Here is a 22,621-nt window from a genome sequence, read left to right as displayed (position 1 = left end):
ATATATTGATTGAGATGTTTTTCTAAATATATATGTATATATTCTCATGTTATTTTAGTGGCTAGAACTTTGAGTACTCTATTGAACAGTAGGAGTGGAGAACTGAATCTTTTATTCTCTGTCTTAAGGGAAATTATTTTGAAACTTGCATTAGTATTATCTCAAAAAGAAAATGGTAAGTGCCTGTTGGATATCTTTTCTAAGTTGAGTAATATTAAAAACCAGAACATTAATTCTATAACTTATGTATATTTATTAAATGATTAATTTAAATGATTTGCTATGTAAATGTATGTAATTACCAAAGAATAAATACAAAATAAAGAACAGAAAAATGAATGATAACTGTAATCTTTTACATAATGGCCTTTGTACATGAGCAGTTCTAGCTGTACAGAAATATATAGTAGAAAACACTGTTTTCCCGCAGATGCGTGTTCTCTCTCACAATCAGCAACTCCTGCCAGAGAGGCATACTTGTTATAAATGATTAATATAATTTGGAATTTTACGAGAGCCATTTATAAAACTGAGATAGTTCTTGTGTGTTACTAACTTGCTGGGAGGTTTAATTACGCATGAGTACTAAACTTTATTAAATGTCCTGTATTTATTAATTGATATGTCCATTTTCTTAAGCCTGAGAGTGCTCCTTCCTCAGTCCATAAACTGGGACCTCTGACAGCACACTTTGCTGTGAAAATCGAGGGAGCCTTAGTGGAAAGCCAAGTGCCAGTCATAGAGGATTTTGAGAAAGTAAAGTTCAAAGGAGTAGGTTCATAAAAGTACAGCAATTTTCCACTGCACATTAAAGCATACTGGTGGTCAGTAGTATAAAATATGAATTATAAATAAATGATAGCACAGAAAAGATCACATGCACACTCGAGTTATGGAAGAAAGAAGAAAATACTGTTTATGGAGATACAAAAGCCACTATTTTTTAGATTTCCTTGTACTTTGTGTGTAGTGACCTCATTTTAGAACAAACAGAAAGCGATGATACTTCACCAGCTTTACTAGGGAATACAATCTACTCACCACTCTTTATTTTCAGTCTCTTCTGTTTTTAAATTTACTTCTTTTGACATTATATTACAATTACATTACCTCATCCTTTCCTTTCCTCCCTGCAGGCTTTCACATCTACCTCTCTTTGCTCTCATTTAAATGCATGACCTCTTTGAAAAATAATTGTTAACACACATGAATTCACATACACACACATATATATATATGATTATATGTTATTTAAATGAAAATCTTAAATGCTCTACTTTACCAATAAAGATTGAGGAGCCAGATGCTGGGGTGAAAATCTGCTAGCTCAGAGAGGCAGAGAAAGCACCCAGCTGACCTTCCTACTCACATCATGTCCAGATGGGAAAGACCCAAAAAGCTCACTAGTTCAGCTGACAGCCCAGGAGGAAAAAGCCAAAAAATCCAAGGCCAAAGCCTTGCTATCTCAAAGCTCAAAAAGCCCCAGAAGGCAACAGTCAAGGAGCTGAAGATCTAAAGAGCTAAAAAGCTAAAAGCCCCTTCTACCTCTGCCTTAAATACCAGTCAACTAAAAGTCCCTCCTGTTCTTTAATCCCTGTCAGCTGGTTTCTTGCTCTGCCTCTTGACCTAGGGTTAACTTTATTAAATTTTATTAAACCTACAGAAAGCTCTTGGGTTAAAGGTGTGTGCTAGGGCTCAACCGCAACAAACAAAAGACAGGTTTTTTACAGTTCACAATCTCAGGGATCACAATGGGATAAAATATTGTGTAACATGTGTGTAGTCATATGTGTGTGTGTGTGTGTGTGTGTGTGTGTGTGTGTGTGTGTGTGTGTGTTTTCAGGGCTGACCATTTGGTATTGGGTAACCACTTGGTGTGTTCTTCCCCAGAGAAGACTGTTTTTCCCACTCATTTTCTTTTACAGTCCATTCTTTCCCATCCTTATTTTCCTATCAATTTTTTATTCGGTCCATCTAAATGATTGATTTCCTCCTGAAATTTCTGTATCTCTTTTGCCATACTCTTCTACTGTTGCAGCTACTCCAACCCCATATAGTCTAACTGATTTCTCTAGACCTGTACTCAAGTTAATTCTATGGCCCTAGTGTTCTATGGACGCCTAGGCTTAAGGTCCAATATTGTCATTTTCTATTTCTGTTTATTCGTCTAATCAAAGCATTATAGCGTATCCACCCCCAAATTTTCTCTAATCTTCAAAAAATTTCCCCCAAATTTTACTCAGCTGATGGCCTTGTTTCTTATTTCACTGAGAAAGTGTAGGCAAGAGACCACAAGTATGAACAACCACTCACTAGCATGAATTCACACTTACCCATGTTCCTACTGGTTCCTAGGGATGAGTTGTCTGCCTTCAGACCGTGACCCTCCCTTTAAAGCTGGTGCCTGTCACTCCACATATCTGATCCAGGCTGAAGCATTACCAGGGCCTGAGTCCTGTGGCACAAATCATGCTCGTGTGTTATAGCACAGATAGGCAGCAAAGAACAAAAGATCATTGTAGCTGGCTACCAAAGCTCAGAGAAGTGGCAGGGGGCTGATGAACTGTCAGTCGCATGTGTCATTTGTGTCATAGTTGAAGGACCCTGGAGGGGAGCTTGTGCTGTGGTACAAACCCAAGGGAAATGTGGCTAACGTGGTGCTTTGAAAGGCATCTTAAGAGACAGGAATGACATCTAGGCCATCTTTGTACTTTCTCCCCATTGCAAGATGTTCCATTCCCTATTAGGAAAAAGACCAAAGCTGGGGCTCTTCATGTAGCTGCTCCCAAAGCAACGTATTGTGTTTCCATTACTTTCCCAAGAAAAAATGCCCAATATTTTACATAAGTTTATAGATCAGACAAAATTATGTTGACTGTTTTGAACTAAAACTTAAAAAAATAAATATTTTTATTTTATGTGTTTTTCCTTCATGTATACTTGTGCATCACATACGTGCCTGGTGTCCATGAAGGCCTGAAGAGGGCATCAAATATTAGACCCTCTGGTGCTGGAGTTAAGGATGGTTTTGAGCCATATGTAGGTTCTGGGACTCAAAACCACATACTCCGCAAGAGTAGCCAGTGCTCTTAAATGCTGAGACATCTCTCTACCCCTCTTGTGAACTGAAAATTTTCTAATCACAAAATAATAAATGAATTAAGTGAAGAAAACCTGTTTGTGCCTAGCCTAATTAATATGTCTTTGTGGTATTCCAAACACCTGTGGGCCAAGGTCATCTAAAGACATGCACCATGATGAATGTAAACTCCATCCTTTTAGCTACTCAGGGCAAAGGTCGTGGGATTAAGCCTGAGATGTCCTTCATACACCCATGTTTAATCCTCCAGCAAAATGAGATCAGTTCTCAGAGCCACCTTGGCCACCATTCTACTTGAAAAATCTCTTGTATGCATTATTTGAGTTAGCTCAAAACTCTTCTTTCATTGTAAAGATTGCATTTGTGTAGTGTCTGAGTGGCGATGATGTGTGCCATGGCGCCTGTAGACCAGGAGACAGCTTGCAAGAGTCGTTTCTCTCCTTCTACTATGTGGCACCCTGGGAATTAAACTTAGGTTATCAGCATTGGCAGCAGAGCCATGTGACTGTCCCTCTCACCCCCTCTTTTCTTTCTAGGTTTTATCTTTTAATGACTCCTCATCGAGACGGGTCCTTTCCTGAAACTCAGAACTTATGTTCTGCAGCCTGAAATGATTTCTACCTGTAAAGAGGCCACAAAACCATCCCCCAAACGCAGCTACTTATCATTTCTCTACACTACTTCGTTCTCTCTAGCTACACATGTCTACATCCATTTTTCAGACAGTGTCTGCATGCTTATCTCAGAGCCGTTGCGCTGTTCTGTCCCTCTAAGGCGTTTATAGGCATCATTTTGTGCAGTCCTTTGCTCAAACATGACTGCTTACCCTGACCTAATTATTATGTTTAATATTGTAACCCCTGTTCCTTGGCTCAGCTGCCCCTGGGTCTGATTTCTTTCCTTAAATTTGTTATTAGTACTATTTGACTAACAAGTCTGACCGATCAGGAACTCTAATGTTTTGTTCACTATGCCAATGACAATACCTTGGGCCAACTGTTACTTAATGAGTATTTGATAAAGACATGTCCGAGTCAATACAGAAAAAGGGAAAGCTGAGCTGGCAATTTCAGCACACACTTCAGGAAAAGAAACCTTGCGTTCGAGTACTTGGCATTTACAGGTGAGCCGGAAACACATCCCAGCTCCTTTCTGGGAAGACTGAGGTCTGCTGAGAGGTGCGGAGCCGGTTCTGGAACAGAGTCCTCGTCAGCAAAGAGGCATGAATTACTGAGAACAATTTCACTGCAGGAACTAAACCGTATCATCAGCTGTGCTTGAGTGTGGTACCATGTGACATGATCAATAACTGTGATGTACAGTTTAGGCTGCAGCAATTCTTGGACATGACAGTCTAGAAGGAAATGGCAATATCAACAGTGGTTCTTTTCAAGCCACAAATAATAATGCCTAATTGCCTTAAAAAAAAAAAAACAAACCTTTATCTTTGTTACTGTCGTCATCACCCTTATCGTATTCATCCTCCTCCTTGGAGTAATATTGAAGAGGAAAGGAAATACTCTTTAGTAGTATATTTACCAAGTTTCAAAACGCCACATCCAATCAAAAGAAGTAAACTACACTTTCAAATCCAAGGCAGGGCCATCATTTCTTGACATTTCTATCGGGATTTTTGCTGGGGGGTTTTTGATAATCGTTTGCTGCTGCAGTCTTCCCGCTTCGCTGTCATTACTCCAGAAAGGCGGCTACTCTAATTGCAGTGAAGGTAATCTGAATTTAGGTCTTTTGAAGCGTCTCTTCCTTTAACGATGTCTCGCATCCCTGACAAGCGCTGTTTGGAGTGTGGCAGGCTGTTCATGGTCCTCTACTTCATGGAGAGGAAGACAGCTTAGAAATGGAAAATAAAAGTGAGATGCTCACATCCTGGTTTCCTTACTTTTCATCCTTTAAGTGATGGATTTAAACCTCGAGATTGTGAGAGAAGAACAATTGCTGGAGGTCCGTTAGTGCCTTACCTTCAAGAGGAGTTTAAATTGCTAGTCCAGAGAACGGGGGTGGGGGTGGGGCAGTAGTGGCGAAGAGGAAGGGGAAGGGCGGACAGCTGGATGGACGATGAAGGCGGGTAAGCAGGAAGTTCTTCTTCCCTTCTCTGTCTCAGCAGGTTCTGTTTTAATTACCTGTCATGGGACAAGCAGAGGATGGGAAGACAGTTTATGCTTTGAATAAGTACTCATGTTAGGGTAGGTGGTGCTTTCAAAAACAAAATAAGTAGAAGGGAGAGAAAGAAAAGAAGTGTAAATCAAAAAAAGTATTTGCTGCATATAATCTCAAACTAGATTGTTTCTATTCTGCTTGCCTTGGGCACACAGGCTACATGAAAGAAGAGTCAATAGCTATATTGGATGCCTATGGCTGCCAGGAGAGCGGATCTGCTTCCCCTACGTGCTCATCAGTTCTCTGAGAGTTTTGTGCAAAGTGTTTTGATCATATTCGCTCCTCTCCTCTCTTCGCAGCCCTACCCCGCCACATGATTGATTGACATCATGTAATTAGTTCATCGTATCTTCCACAGTTAATGCTATTATTATTAATTTTGGCTAATGTTCCTTTTCTTGATTGAATAACCTTGGACATCGGGAGCTTTAAAAAGTAATAATGAACACGAAATTGACATTCTTTCAATGTTTCACTTTCAAATAATTTCAAACTTAGAGAAAAATTGTCTGAGTAGGATGGTGAACTGATGATTGCCCTTCTCCTGGAGATACGATTGAAGTTTTACCTGGTATTCTAATAATAATAATAATATATTCTCTTATGGCAAAAAAAAAAGCCCACAATTGTCCTTGGTACTGTTCTTATAGTGAGGCAGAACTTAACTGCAATCTTGAAGAAATATAGTGGGCACAGTAGCCAAGTGTGGTTGGTTTTCATCCCTTGACCTGGTTCCCACCCCAGTCCTAGTGGTGAATTTTCTTCTTTAACACTATGTGATCTAGGGAAGTCAAGAATGCATGCTTTCCTCACTCATCCTATAATTAATTTTTGTAAGGAAAAAAAAAGCCAATTCAGTGTCACACATTGTCATGGCTTCCTACTGCCCTTTACTCGGGCAGAGATCATGACCTTGATTATTTGGAAGGCCACTCAGTTCATTAAAATTTCTGATATCTGATTCTTTCTCCTGATTGTAATCATACTCTGAATTTTTGTCTTGCTATTGGAGAGCTGATGTTGAATTCTCTCTCTCCATTGAGTAGCCTATAATACTGATTGGTGTTTTACTTCACTAGAAATGTTAGCTGTGATCTCTTGATTCAGATGCTGTCTATAAGGAGTCTCCATTATACCCTTAAATTTCTTTTGCTCAGTAATTAATAAAATTATTTACAATTAATAAATTGTTTTTAATTAATAATAAGTAATAGCACTAATTAATAAAAGATTTGTAGGATAATTTGAGAGTGTAAAATCCTAATTTCTATCTTTCACTAAGCCACCAATCTTAGGATCTTTGATGTCTTGCCTGAGTTCATTGTTATTATTTAAGAACCAGCCTTTCTGTTTTCTGTTTATCTACTTACTCAGTACCAGCAAGAATTCATAGTAATTCCTACTTATTAAGTGGTTTATAAACCACTATTTTCATTGTTTCTTTTTCACTTTATGTGCATACGTAGACATGCATGCACATTTGTATGTGCAGGACCAGGTGACTATGTGTGTGCGTATGCATGGAGACAAACACTCCACGTGTTGGTCATTTTCTTATTTTCAAGCACCATACACCTGTTTTTGTCTGTTTGTTTTTGAGATGGAGTGTCTCATCCAGTCTTGGGATTCACTAATTAGGTTAGACTAGCTGGCCAGCAAGCCACAGAGATCCCCATGGCTCCATCTTCCTCACACTGAAATTACAAGCAGGTGCCAGCACATCTGGCTTTTTGTGTAGGATCTGGGGGTTGAACTCAGGTCTTCATGCTTGTGCAGTGAGCACTTTTCTGCCTGAGCCATCTCCCTGACCCCTGGCTGTGGACTGTAATGCTCAAATTGTTTCAGGTTTGATTGGTGGGAGGCTTTTCAAGATATGTTCATGTGCCCCTTCTCAGCTCCCCATTATCTTTTGAGAACATTCTTTTATTGTCAGATGAATATGTTTAGACTTCACAGTGTCCTTTTCCTGCTCACCTTTGGGATATCTGCAGGGCTATGGTCTCTTCTGGTGAAGAGATATACGTAGAAACCAAGACTTGGACAGTAACTTTAATTATTGCTGCTCAAGTACCATTATAGCTGGCTGTCCTGCTATACATATACATATACATGTACATATATGCTCACCCACATGAATCGAGATCTATTTGCATGCTATGTACCTGTTTGTGTATATGTACAAAGAAACAGACATACACAGTTGTCTTCCCTTGTGAGTGTGGCGGACTGGGAGCTTCAGCGTATTGCTGCTGTTCAGTACTGCAAGAGTGCCTTGAACCACATAGTGCTAGTCTAAGAAAAAGATTAGAACTGGAAAAATGATTTCTATTAAATGTGTATTTCTTTTATAGCATTATAAAGTTGAAAATATTAAGTACTAATGATTTGTTTATCTATTACTAATCTACTATCTATCTATCTATCTATCATCTATCTGTCCTGTCATCACCTATCTATTATTGCTATATTATTATTATCTGTATGTTACTTACATTCATGAACCTATCCTCTATCATCTACCTATCACCTATCATCTCCCCATTTATCATATTTCTATCAATGTTTTTATACTTACTCTTCCAAGGTTACTCACATAACCTTCTGTAAGGTCCATAGGAACCTAGACCTTTCCATAGTTGGGCCTTTCCAGTATAAAACGCTGGTTGCCCGCACATATCAATCATCATCCTGCTCAGCATCTAACTTGCTTGGGAGCCTTCCAGTCATCAGGCCCTGTCTCCACGGACCATTATGGAGAATAAGGCAGGAGTTTCCATCATTTTAAAAGTGAACTGTGAGTGCTGACTCCCTATGTCGCCTTCATGTAGACATAGACATTGGAAGCAGTGTTACTGAAGCAGCAAAGCCATAGTGTATGAGAATTTTATTTAGTCAACTTCAGCTTAGTATACTGAAAATATTGTCTCTGCTGTAGTCACTTTATACCTATATCTATATGTATACACGTTGCTGTGTGGAAAGGAATAACAAGGCTGTGATTTACTGCATTTTGTGAGCATGCCAGTGTATTTTTAGGGCAGATTTGACCATATGTGCTACTGCTTTTATACATGCACGTCAGAATCCAACCTTTCTGTGAAGTATGTCTCCAAAGAATGGTCTAAATTGTCTCAACATCTAGCCAAATTATCCCCCAGAAGAACACTCTATTTTGCTTTCCAGAATTGAAATGGAAAGGATCAGATACTGATTCTAAACTTATTTGTGTATTCAAGGAAAAAAATTATTCAATATTTCATATGTTTGTATCTTTTTAAGAGACAAACAAATGCTTTCAATTAACACTGTGGCACAAAGCTTTTAAGCTGAGACCCAGGAAGGTTGAGTCAGGTTCTGGATAGATAAAAAAATATAAATGTGTCACTCATAATATACAGAAGCCAAGGCAAAGAGCATGCTTATTAAGCATATAGACCTTGAATGTGCAGGCCGGGAAGAAGACGTGAGGCTTAGATCAGAGAAGGGAAAGTCAAGGACGAACCTATTGAGTGGAATGTTCATTCATTCAACATGTGTTCAAGAAGGACTTGATGCAGACATCCCTCTGTGCCTCTGAGGGACTGTTTTCAACTCCAGGACCCATGGGATACAGTGTCTGCACATGTGCAGACTCAAGGATGCTCAACATAAAATGCTTAAAATACAGGAGGCCTGTATAAAAATGTATGTTTGTGCATAACCTATGAATATCCTTCACGTGTTTGGAATCATCTGAAGATTACTTGCAATATGTAATATGATATGTCCTTAGACAAATAGTTGCTAACACTGTATTTTATGGGAAATGACAGGAGAAAGCATATATATATATATATATATATATATATATATATATATATATATTTTCCAATACAGAAAGACACATTTTGCTTTGAATAGTTTTGAGCCACCAAGGCTGAGTCTGTCAGTGAGGACCAGTATGTATAAGAGGAGTGAAAGTATATTCCAGCCTTGCTTCCTCTGTGCGTGTGTAAGTGCATAAATAGGCCATGCTCCTGTTCTGAAGAAACTCTCATTGTGAACACAAAAGCCATGTCAACTTGTGAGTACAGACTGACTCAAAAGTCTCAGTATAGATTTATCATTTTTGGTAGCTGGTGCTAAATTGTATTCTATAAGGCTGATATCAGTATATTGAATCAAAAAGCAATTTCCAAATGTGACTTCAGGCCCCTTTCCAGTAACGTCCCACATATTTGAAAAGCACAATTTAAGATATATTTAGATAAAAATTAAATTTACCTAAAGTCTTTTCCTCTCCTCTCTTTTGGTTGTTAAATAACAAGCAAGTGGATTCTAATTGTGAGAAAAAATTTGAAGCGCTTGCTCCTTAGAGTATTCTAGATATTGGCAGCACAGTTCTGGACTCTAAGGCATAGAGAACAGGAAGTGCTATTTATTTGTTCGTCTGTACAGTGTTCACTCATCAGAGAGGTTTGGAGCTGCTGTGGGAGGAATGATACCTCTTTAGGATCCCGGAGGATTATCTGAACTTCACACAGTCAGACACTCATAACAAATTTCTCAGTAGATTACCTCAGATACTTTGAGAATCTGAAAGAAATTATCAGTTGCTCTTAAGCAGTGAAGGCCCACCCTTAGGTGAGAAGCTATTGGCAATTTTAGCCTCTGAGAGAAGGAGACTGTAAAAGTAACTTCTCCTGGCTCAGTTGTTGTCTGGAAGGCTCACTGCCTCTTTCTGCTAACCTAGACCCAGTCCTGGAAGCTTCTAGCCTCCATACAATCTAACCTAGGCCTAGAATGTTTTCAGCCTTTAAAACTTACTGCTTAATAAGCTCACCCTTACTTGTTCTTTTTAAGCTCTTAGCTGTCTGGTTCAACTCAGCTTTTCTGGCTCAAACTCTTCTCACAACTGACTTATTCAATCTGGCTTCTCTCTTGGCCTGGAATTGCGCTGCTTGGCCTCAAACTAACTCAGCAATCTGCTTTAATCTTCTGGCTTCTTCTCATTTTCTGGCTTATTCCATCTTTGCCTGAATTCTCTCTCTCTCTCTCCCCCCCCCTCTCTCTGCAATCCATCTCTCTATTACTGTCCTGGTAAAACTGTCTCCTCTCTCTGTAAAGCTGCCTCTTAAGTAGCTTCCCTTTCTTTTCTCTTCTCCTGAGAGTTGGCTGTATCCTATTCTGTAAAATCTTCTCTGATTTGTCACCTTTTCTGCCACTTAATTAGACATCACTTTCAAACATGGGTGCTTCCTTCTACAAACTAACTTTACCTTCATTGTTTGGGATTAAAGGCATGCATCACCACACTTGGATCTAAGCTTTTCTTTACCCGATACTTGCTCTATACCAGGCTGGCCTTGAACTCAGATCAGTTTGACTTTGTCTCCTGGATTAAAGGTGTGTTTGTATTTCAGCCAGATCACACAGACCTAGAAGGTCTTTAGATGTGCTTACCAGAACAGCCATGTTCTGAATCAACATTCCTCTACAGGAGAGCCAGTTTTCTCTAAGTAGGAGAGAACAAGACGGATGTGATTAAAGCACACTGTATGCAATTATCAAAGTAGTACTGTAGTACTAGTAGTAGTAATAACAACAACAACAACAATAACAATAATAATAATATAAAGTAAAACAATCTGGTAATTGTTTATGAAAGGGAAGAGATAATCAATGAAACCTGTAATATTTCCATTCTGTAGCATGCTGTCTTTGGGGATGCAACTGCTTTCTCTTTATATTTAGATACTTTATTTATTTTTTATTAGGGGGGTAATAATTAGTGAGAATCTTGTTTCACGGACTCTTATAGTTGTTGACATACTTTCACTTCGATACAGGTCTTGGCAAATGGGTCCTAGGAAAACAATTAGCCCTTCTGATAATCTATATGTTGTCTTCACAAGTAATTCCCTGGTTAAGAGCTCTGGACTATTAATGAGAACCATGTGACCCTATACAGAGCAGTGTTCAGTTTTTAGAGCCGATTGCTTGTGTCTTGAAAATGTCAGTGTGCTTTTTCATGGTGTTACTATCGGAATCAAAGCTTTTCATTTCTCTTACGCCTAGTACTGTGTATCTCTTTAGCTTGGACTCCTGAAAAAGAATAGAAGAATCCTACATTTCTGGAAAATATTAAAGAAATAGTCATAACTAGGCACCCAGGCCAGTTCCTCTTTGGAAGAGGAAGAGACAGGAGGAGAGAGTCACAAACGCTGCCATTACCTTATTACAGGCAGGCAAAGCAGGCAGAAATAGATGGAGTGCTATTGAGGTCCAGACCACATTTCATTCTTCTGTTTTATTATAATTTCATTCAGCTAGCTAATACATACAGGTGTCTCAGCAGCATTAACATTTGAGCCTTAGGCAATCAGATCTGAGGGCCTATTCTGCTCAATTCATAATGTGGATTATGTTTTATAATATTGCTAAGACTTGATTATTTGTACGTTCTGGAAGGCATAGCTCCTGCTCTGAACATTTAAGAGAGAATTGCTACAGAACATTGAACATTAAACAGGGAGCTAGTATAGGTAAATCTCACCAAAATAAAGAAATGATCCTATAATTGCAGTACTAGAGTTGTCTATTTGGATGATCATTGTATCAGCGGTTTAATATGACCATCCTGGCAAGCACTGAAAATGAAAGAGTGAGCACAAGGAACTGCTTGAGCGTTTTATTACAGCCCAGGATAGAGACTGCTAAAGCCCTTATTTAAAACGTATGGGCACACGTGCCTCCCACTGCCATCTACTTATGTCTGTAACATCTGCATGTGTCCTACTCTTATCTACTTGTGTCTACATCATACATAGGTACAGATATGAAAGGCACATTAATCCCCAAATATGACATGATAGTCATAGAAAGTGGTTGTCACCATCCGTGCTAACCTGTCGGTGGACATGCCCTGACTTAAAACTCATCCTTTACCTTAAGTAGGTTTGATTTTCTGTCTCAAAGACAAAATAGAACTTGAACAGCCACCCCTTACTCAGTTTACCTAGTTGAATGTTAGTACTTCTAAATATGAATCAATATCCATTACTCCTCAACATTGGAAGATTAAAGGAATAAATGATCCTTCGAAACTGAAAGTGAGATCCTCAAGAAATGTCAAGAAAATATTTGATGCAGTCTCATTTTAAGGACTGGAAGGCGATCGTATAAGCCTTTTGACATTAAAAGAAAAGGCTGTTGCTATCTAATGTAACCCAATTAATTTGGATCTGCTTCATTTGAAATCAGTAACGGAGTAAGATATAATATAGTTTTCCTTATTGGGATTTAGTTTAAAGGCCTCACATATAATAAGAATGTTATGAATGTGTGAAGGAGATGAAATTTGTTACTGGAGTTAGACAGTGTGTTAGATATAGGTAGCCCCCTCCCCCACTTTTGGAAATATCCCTTATTTGTATTCACTGCTGCTTTTATTTCTCCAACAACTGCGCACAGGACCAAGGAATTTTCCAGAGAAGACCATACAAAAGTTATCCAGTTTATGCTGAAAGAAGACATATTTTTATTATTAAGATGAAATTGAAGCACAAAAGAAAAATGAACAGCTTATTTTTATGGTCCTCGGGCAAGAGAGCGTCCCTTCACTGATATATTTGTTTAGGTGAAACCTGAAGTAACAGGACCTGCTCAATGATAGACATTCAAAGGTTAAAAGGAGGGTGACGGGTTACGTGTTGCCATTCCAAGGCATCTTTTGGGTTGTTTTTGAACCAAATCCATGGGAAACAAAGTCTGTCAGAATGTCAGGGAGAGATTCGTATATTAAAAGACTTCAAGATTAACAATTAAAATACCTTTTCCTGAGTTGGAAATAGCAATACATCACTTTCAAAGACAAAAAATGGAAAGTCCTCCATGTTAAAAATAAACAGGAAGTTCAATTCTGATGGTTTGGCAGTATTACTGGTGGACTTGACTACCCTAGTTCTATAATTGAATCTTAGTAACTCCACACAAATACTTATTTCTGTTGTTCTTGCTTGTGTGTCTGCAGCACGGATAACATGTAGTTTATGACATTTAGGTTATAGGTCAAATCTGAGGCCTAACTGCCATATCCAGGAAAAATTACTTTTTGAATAATATGTTATAACCTGCAACTCCTATAATAGGGCGGGAGTTCAAATACAGATATTTACCTATTAAAGGTATATGGGTGACTGGATTACATACTAGTTCCTCTTGTTCTGAAATGACTTCATAAATAGAATTTTGAACTGTATTTCTCTACCACAATGCACACACACACACACACACACACACACACACACTTGTTTGTCTGGCCAGATAAAAGATTATTATAGCATCTCTAATACATAGGGGAGGTTAGGGAACATAACACATTCCCGGTGTTTCTCAATTAAAAAAGACATTGCAGCACACTATACTGCCTTTTTTCCTTATTCCCTTTATAGCCACAGCATAATTTTAAAAGAAATTGAGTAAGGTAACTCAATGCAGATTCATTCAATCTGATGCTAGAAGCAAGTGCATACTGACTGAGTCAGACATGGGAGCTTTTAAGAAACAGGATTAAGCTGCAAAATTTCAATTCACCTAGAATCAATTCCCACAGGCCACTGTTGTAGAAATGATGATACTGGGTTAAGAAAAAACATTTTATTTTTCTTATGAAAAAAAAAACCCACAAGGTAGAGCATGCCACTTATGCTATCCTAGAGAAGTTTGGTGATTATCCTGTAAATGAACATCGATTTTTGTGTAGACTCCAATATTTTCAATCTCTGAGAAATTGCTCTGGTGTCCTAAATGGACAATTGCAAAATTATGGCAAATATCTCTTGGTGAAGTGGTTGTTTCTTTTAGAAAATAAAAGAATGAGAAATTGTTTCACAAAACTTACTATGTTATTTTTAAATACTAGATTTAATATATCAGAGACAGACAGACAGAAGGAGAGAGAGGGAGGGAGGGAGGGAGGGAGGGAGAGAGAGAGAGAGAGAGAGAGAGAGAGAGAGAGAGAGAGAGAGAGAGAGAGAGAAAGAGAGAGAGAGAAAGAGAGGGAGGGAGAGAGCCAAACACCCAACTGAAACCTCTATAGTAAATATTATGTTACTATCTAACCCACAAGGTGGCACTAAAGAAAAAAGTGACAAAAATGAAGATCCCAGGCAAGTTACTCACTAAATCGATTCTATATTTCATCCTATTAAGAGAATTAATCCTATTTGATGAACCAATCATCTACATTTTAAGATGGAGATGACTCCAAATGCATGTCTTCAGGGCTGTTGTCTTTCACGGAATGTTGTGGAGCAGAAAGTTTCATTCAATTCCAGAGTTTGCCATTTTCCTTCTTTCTTTCTTTCTTTCTTTTTTTAATAAGATAAAATATAATAGAATAAGATAAAACAAGAAACACACCAGAATTGTACAAAACATTCAGAAGGAAAAGAGCCCAAGAATAAACGCAAGAATCAGAGATACACTCATTCACAAACTCAGGAAATCCATAAAAAAACAAACAAACACTAAATCGGACACAGTAATCTACACATAGAGGACCTGCTGCAGACCCACACAGGCCCTGTGCATGGTGCAGACCCACGCGGGCCCTGTGCATGCTGCTTCAGTCCCTGTGAGTGCACAGGAGCTTTAGTGAGGCTGATTTAGAGGGCCTTGTTTTCTGGGTGTTCTCCACCCCCTCGGGCTTTTACAATCTTTCTGCCTCCTTGTCCTCAGGGTCCCTGGAGTTCGATGGGAGGGATTTGATAAGACATCCCATAAGGGTTGAGTGTTCTAGGGTCAGAGCTGGTCATTTCCCAAAGACTAATTTGGTTAGTGCTTTGTGTGTGTTAGTCTGTGCTTTGTGGTTTTTATTCTATTTCCCCTCCCTCAGGCACAGATTTCATGACTATTGCTTGGTCATAAACCATGCCTAGTTCTCCCGCCCCCCCCCAACCCTGCCCAATCTTGCATAGTGCTTAGGATCTAATGTTCTCGGTATTAAGTTTTTAAAGGACCCAACATGTTTAACCTTATAGAATTTCTAGTAGATTGCTGTATTTTGGCTTTTGATTTTTATACCGTTATAACATATGAATGGGGTTTTAAATTTATGTATGTTAAAGTGTGCATGTATGTGTGCATGATGTATATGGATGGATATGTACGTCATGGCATGTCCTCGGAGGTCAGAGGACAACTTCGTGGAGTCACTCTTTCTTTCCACTTCTACGAGAGGTGGGGATCACACTCAGATCACCAGACTTTCATGGCAAGCACCTCTACTTGAAAAGCTGTCCATTTTTCCCTGAATAATGGTTTTGTTTTGTTTTTTTTTTAATGACGAAGAAAAAGGCATTCTAGTAAAAGTTCAGTTATTTGAATTTCAAAAGTAACTCTGGGACCTGGGATGTGAAGGTGCAGAGATGTCCTCCTTCTAACGCCAAAGTGCAGTGAGAGCATCCCTGAGCCTGTGTGAGGGTGTGAAGTGTGGTGCTCTCAGATCAGCCTGTACAGAGGGAGAAAAAAAAGCTATTGCAGTGGCATAGTCTTCATATGCAACCCTAAAATTAATGAGTGGTAAATACCTATAGCTATAGTACCGTGGGATGGACAAGGCTAGGGATGGCTTTCCTTTTTTATTTTATTTTATTTTTTATTAATTTATTCGGGATGGCTTTCTAACTTTTATCTTTGAATATAAGGGTTAATAATGGACCAGGAAGGGATGCTGTTTTTCACTTCATGATAAGAAGATGTGCAGATTAAGATTTGGAAATAAATGTCATGATACATCTTTTCCCTTGATTAAAAAAATTCGGTGAGGTTTGAAAATTAAGCAATATATTCTCTGTCACTGTTATATATGTACACACACACACACACACACACACACACACACACACACACACACACTCATACACACACTCACACATAAACACGATTGTACCTTTGGCCAGAATACTGATTCACCAAACCTGTATACTATAGACTACATTATTTAAAGTAGGAAATCACTGTAGTTAAAAGTTAGCCTCAAAGACTCAGACACAGTTATGTGAGTTAAATACCAGTGAGACAGACACATGAAGACTGCATGTTCAGGAAACCTGGATTACATCCTAACATCTCTTCATTAATGCCTTGGCAGCGATCATTAGCTACTCAAAAGAATAAAGCATTCACCTTGCTTAAGGAGCTGTACAGATAAACACTTATATACCATGTAAGGGTCAATCTGTGATCAGAACATTCAGAGATGAATACGATGCTTTATTAAACAAAAGAAGAGGGAATACATTATTTAAAGAACTGCAAGCGTGGAATAGAAGATACAGGTGCAAGAAGTACATCAGGATATTTTCCATCTTTGTGTGGCTTTACATTGTTACCTGTGGAAGTGTGTCTTTGAAAATGACTCTCTTCATAGTTTGAAGCAGGTCAAACATCATTTAAAGCACATGATTTTGAGCTGGGATATAAATCCAGGTTAAATACATACTTGATGTATTCAAGTGTCAGGATTCCCAAGATATAAACTGCTTATGAAAACGGAGTCTGGTCAACTCTTCCAAGCACTTTGTTCTCAACATGGGGTAGATAGTGATGTACTTTTTCCCTCTCCTTCTCTCCTACCTTCCCAAAATGATTACCTGGCTCAGGGTCACAGCGTATTATAACTTTCCCATTTTTTTCATTTAGAAAACACTCTGTTAACATAAGTCATAAGTAGAATCTGTCGGCTCCAGTTGGGGTAGAGACCAAGGTCGGCTGGTTCCATTCTAAGGTCTCTACTATTGGGCCTTACACTGACCTCATAATTTATGTAACAAATATCAGTTACACAACTGGATAGTTTGCGTTTGGCTTACCTTACAGGGAACAGTATGTTCAGGTGATAGAAGGACACTGCTTGGTTTTGAATTCCAGCTCTGCCATTTACTAATTAAATGACTCTGCACTCAGATGTTCAGTTGATCTGTGCCTCAGTTTCCTTATTTTCCAAATGGAACAAGTAACATCATTGTCCATATGGTAGCTATTTTCATGATTACAAGAGATAGAAAAAATGTAAAAAAAAAAATGCCTGGCACAAAGCAAGTATCATCATCATCATCATCATCATCATCATCATCATCATCATAATCATCATCATTTTTACTACTACTACTACTACTACTTTCCCTCCCATATGTACCTAAAAGCATGCTTCTGAGAAACTTATATTCTTGATGGCTACTGTATTTGTAACTTTGCTGTTCCATTTCTTCAGCTACTGAACAAAAATCTCTAGGAAGTTAACCAATTTCTATTCTGTTTGTAGACTTTGGTATATATTATCTGTGCGGTTTTCATGAATAAAACTATAAACATTTCCATGATACATACTTTGCTTTTTATGGAAATTTCTTATAGATATCATAAACCAAAAAGCCCAGAGTGAACACTGAAGAGTTTAAAACTAGCAGTAGAAACCCCCAAAGAAAAATAGAACCTTCTTGAATTCTTCACACTTTCTTTTTTGCGTGTAATGCTGAATGCTGGCACTGGGAATTTTATCATAGATTACAGTCATACTTTTCCTTATATTTGTTATCTAGGGAGGCTCATTTTGTGTGGAGACTTACTCTGTTTTCCCTTCAGCACAAATGCAAGTTGTACCTATGATTTAAAATAAGCGCTAATGTATTGGTATTTTAGGTATTAAAAAAAACAAACAAATAACCTTCAGCAGTTTTCAGGTGGTTTACAAAGGCATATTCACAAAGACATATTCAGGTGCCATTTCTATTTAGGCTAATTTCATAAAAGTAAAGCAACTAACGGTTTTAACCAAGGTATTAATTTTAGTTGGCGAACTGTTGACTTCATGAAGTATCACTACATTTTTGAAAAATTCTGTCTTCTATCTTCAAGATCACAAGGAAGGTTCTATTAGAAAAGAAGAACTTTTATGAAAATTCTACATTGTGAAATATAAAATCATCAATAACTTTGATCTAACATGGATTTGTACAATTTAAATTTTTCATAAAATTATCATTTTTTTGGATTTTAAAATGCTGTTTTCCTCTTGCCACATGGGGGCAGCACTTCAGATGGTGAGCAGAGATTTCTGTCTTTTATTGTCAGCAAGGGCTTCTAGTGTGTGTGGTCTTCAGAAATGTGTTTCTGACCTAAGCACCTATTTATTTATTCTGGTGTGTGTGTGTGTGTGTGTGTGTGTGTGTGTGTGTGTGTGTGTGTGTGTGTGTGTGTGTGTGCATTCATGCACATGTGAATGTGTGTGTATGTGTGTGTACATGATGTTTACTTCAGTCATTGTTCTTCAGACATGGTTCACCTGTGGGTTTGCTCTCGGTTGCTGTTTTGAGACAGTGTCACTCACTGATCAGGAACTTGGGAAGGAGGTGGTTGTGGACTCTCTCATCTCTGCTTTTTCAGCATCATAATTACAACGATGTGGTACCATGCCCAGTCAACATAGGTTCTGGGGCTCAACTTTGGTCTTCATGCTCGCAATGTAGGCACTTAATCGATTGAGCTTGTCTCCCCAGCTCAAATTTTGTTTCTCTTTTATGGGTAAGATTAAAAACCTCTTGACAACATGAGGAAGATGGATCCTGAGAGCTGAAAGGTACCACCAAGGTTAATTCCTTGAACCCTTTGATATTAACACATCAAGAAACTCAGTTGATTAAGTGGGCTAGGACATGCAAGGTTGGGAGGGTTGAGTCGGGGACTTAGCTCTTCCTTGTGAGCCAAGCAGTTTCTGGATGCGAAGAATCAAATCACACGTTTAGGAACTGAATATACAAAGACACTCAGGTGGTGCATATACATACAAATCAGAGTGAAGGGGGAAAAGCAGTTCAAGTTTAAACAATCAAGGAGTAAAGACCCAGAAGCCAGCACCCCATGGAAGACAGTTCATTTTGATTATCGACAGGATCAAAGTGCAGATTTGACTAAAGTCAAGTTCTGTTTGAATGAACTTTAAACATTCAGATTATATTCAGTTTATATTGGATTGAATATGGACACATTTTTAAATGGCGTTTATTAGTTAAAGGTAAAATAATCCTGAGCTTCTTAACAACAAATAAATGGTCCCTGCTAAGTGTCAGACACTGAGGTGTCCCACTGTATACAGCACTGCATGGGTATAGCATCGTGAGAGCCAAGTGCTTCTCTGATCAAGGGGCTTAAACACTAACGACAACTTTTAAACCAAGTACTTGTGGTTAATTCCTTCAAGACTCCTCTTAGGTACTCAACCTGAAAATTTGCCTCCTCCTTATTGTTTTTGGTTTGAGGTAAAAATAAATATTGTCTAAGAAAATAATATAAAAACTTATCGTGTCAATGCTTGTTTCTCAGCTTCCTTATACTTTCAGAAATTACAAAAGAAAAAAATCATCAATATATTAACAGAAGAGGAAGAAATATTTACTTACTTGATCTTTGACACTTAGTTTATTGGGTAAAACTACATTAAATGGGAATCAATGAGCTAATAAGTTGTGCCCACTTTATGGTAATAAACTTGAATTTGTTTCACTTGTGTCTCAAAAACAATCCATTTGCTAATTTAATCAGTCAGGAGAAACTTTTCTAATCAGTAAGCAATTTTTTTTTTAATTGCAAAGTGTTTGAGAGTTACCTTGCAGTAATTTTCACAAGTACATAGACATTGATGAGCTACATAAACAGTAAAAACCTTCTTGGACTCTTGATGATGGACCCTCATGCGAGCTAGAGGGAGAAAGCCCCCAGAGACCCCTTAGAGGGCAGTCTCTTCATTAGGGTTTGATTCTTAGACTCCCAGGATTCATTCTAGAAGCTGTTGGTAATCCGTGTCCTTTATGCCAATAATCCTGAGTGACTAGATTAGAGCCTTAAAGTCCAGAGGAATATCATGACCTCTTTGAGGATCAGGTGCTCGTTTGGCTAGCTAAACCATATTTCCTCATTTTGGGAAAAATCGTATAATCCCCAAGTCCTCAACTCCCGGCACATAGCCAAGGCACATATGAAGAAGCAAGGACAAAGATTCTTAAAAACAGAGCAGAAAAAAGTAACTGGAACAGAATGTGGCATTTCCCTTGGTCTGTTGCTGACGGCCCACATACAACATGCTTAAAAATACCCACCCTGGCACCTATTTTCACCATCATCTATGATGAAGCAAGTGGACATTTAGAATACATGGTATTGCACAAGTACTCCATCTAGGGATAAAGAGAACAGAGCTCCCTCAAGCAAAGTTTAAAGTTCATGTGTAACTGAGCTCTGCTTATCAACCAGGCTTTTACAATAATATTTTAAACATTTTGGTCAGTATCCCAAAGCGAATAGCCTCTTTCTTTCTATAAGAAAAATTATGATGGATAGGACTTCTTAAATGCAATCTGGATTTAAAGAAACGTGTAAAGAGAAGTGTTTTCATTTCCGATTGACAAAGCCAGTCACATATTGTTAAAAATCTGACAGGACTAACTCTTCTCTTAGAGGTGTCTGTCTTTCTGAACATTGTCCTAATTACAACTCGGTAGGCACATTTTGAAGTTCGGGTGGCAGGGTGCTCCACTCTAACCCAGAACTCCCGACAAACTCATTAGGGCCCAAAGGCAGCCAGCAGGCTCTGTGCTTGGATGCTTCTCGGTATCAGCAAACACTGGACTCATAACTGTTGCAATGAAGTTCAAACAATTTTCATTATATTAAAGGCGAGTTGCAAAAAGTAAGTGTGGCTAGGTGAAGTAACAGGCTGACCAATCACAGGGTGTATTGATTCACTGTTCTAGTAAAATCCAAAGTCACAGGGGGGTGCGGGGGGGGGGACTCCATCCCCAGTTTTCCTTACATTCCTTTTCTGAATGTTGTACTGTAGGCATTTTGTTTTAATCCTTTTCCCAATCTAAAAATAAAACGTATCCTGTGGGGAATTGGTCCCCCTGTTTTGGTCTTTACTCATTGAGGACCCTACTGCTTCATTGCTAGACATTATTTCAGTGCTGCACACCTGGCCACACTACACCAGTATAATATATGCAGTCAGGCTTTGGAGAATTTATTTCAATTTACATACAATCGTCCAAATCCTCTGGCGAGGAGCTTGATGTGTGATCTGACACTGCCGCCTCTCCCCAGCAGGCTCTTCCTTTGCTCTTGATGCTTATAGCCCAAAGCTACAACGGTCCCTCTGGGGAGCCGCAGTGGGGCTAAGAAGTCAGAAAAGGGGTGACTGCGGGGCTTGTTGCGCTGAAGATTTACAATGTACTCTTGCAGGCAGCTCAGCAACCCCCTCTGTGGCTGTGGGTGTCTGGTGTGACAGAGCGGAGAAAAGCTCTCTAATCTCCCAGCGCCTGCCTCTGCTGCTCAACCTCTCCCCTCCCTCCCGCCTTCCCTGCCTCCTCGCTAGCTCCTTCGTTCGTTCCCTCCTTGCGGTGTCTCCGGGAGTTTCAGTCCCCGAATGCAGCTGGAGTAGCCTTGGCAATCTAGACCCGGAGCCCGTGTACATACACATACACGCACACGCGCGCACACATACGCGCATACACATGCACAGGCGCTGGCACACACGCACTTCTTTGGTTCTCCCCCCAGGGACACGGCTCAGACCTTCATCTACCTGAAGTGGATGCCCGGGTCGGACACTTCTTCACTTGTCTTCTCCGGAGGGCAGAACAACAGCGGAACGTGGGAGGCTTGCTGTCCAGTCCGCAACCTCACGCCTTTTACCGCCACCGCTGCTTAAAGTGTCCAGGGTGGAGAAGGCTTCTTCAGGACGGATGCTCCGCGGCCGTAGGACTTCCTCTGGCTGGCTCACTCCAGTCCTTCCCTCGCTTCTCTGGTCCATCCTCTCCTCTTCCACTGCGGGGTGGAAGACTCTGGCGCCTTCCGGGCTGCCGCCGCCGCAACTGTCTTTGCGAGCACATCCCACCCAGAAGACCCAACGCTGCCGGAGTGCGGGGAGCTGGGCGAAGCTTTAACTTGCCTTCCTGCTCCGTGGCTCTCCCCAGAGCTCTCAGTCCTCTTGGCCAAGAGCCGGTGCAAAAGCCGCCGCCACCAGCCCGGAAGAGTGCGGCGCCCAGGAGGACAAGAGAGCCGCAGGCGCACAGGGGCGGGGGCGGCGTGTGCCCGGGCTCCCAGTGCCAGCCCGACGAGTTCGCGCACCCGGCGAGCGACACGCTCCCCAAGTTGGGCGCATCCCAGAGCTAGTTGCCCCAGGATCCGCAGCTGGTGTCCGGAGAGAGGCGGGGCTGAAGAGGGTCATCTCGGCCGTCGCCGGCTACAAGAATCTGTCTTAAAAGAAACCGGGTTGGCCTCCCTAGGGTCCCAGCCGGCGTCGCGCCCTCC

General features: G+C 39.8%; 1 long non-coding RNA gene across 1 annotated transcript; it reads right to left on the bottom strand.

Annotated features, from left to right (window-relative positions):
* Nucleotides 1-67: 67 nt before the first annotated feature.
* LOC311604930 lies at nt 68-21,997 on the bottom strand. Its single transcript, XR_014781747.1, has 3 exons — nt 21,894-21,997; nt 17,131-17,297; nt 68-5,238 (listed from the first exon to the last, which is right to left on the bottom strand). It is a non-coding gene; the product is annotated as an uncharacterized lncRNA (long non-coding RNA).
* Nucleotides 21,998-22,621: the final 624 nt, after the last annotated feature.

This window comes from Acomys minous, assembly GCF_964271855.1.
Source record: "Acomys minous genome assembly, chromosome: 9".
Taxonomy (NCBI): Eukaryota; Metazoa; Chordata; class Mammalia; order Rodentia; family Muridae; genus Acomys; species Acomys minous.
The sequence above is the reverse complement of the archived record's forward strand: the minus strand, read 5'-3'. Positions and strand labels throughout refer to the sequence as shown.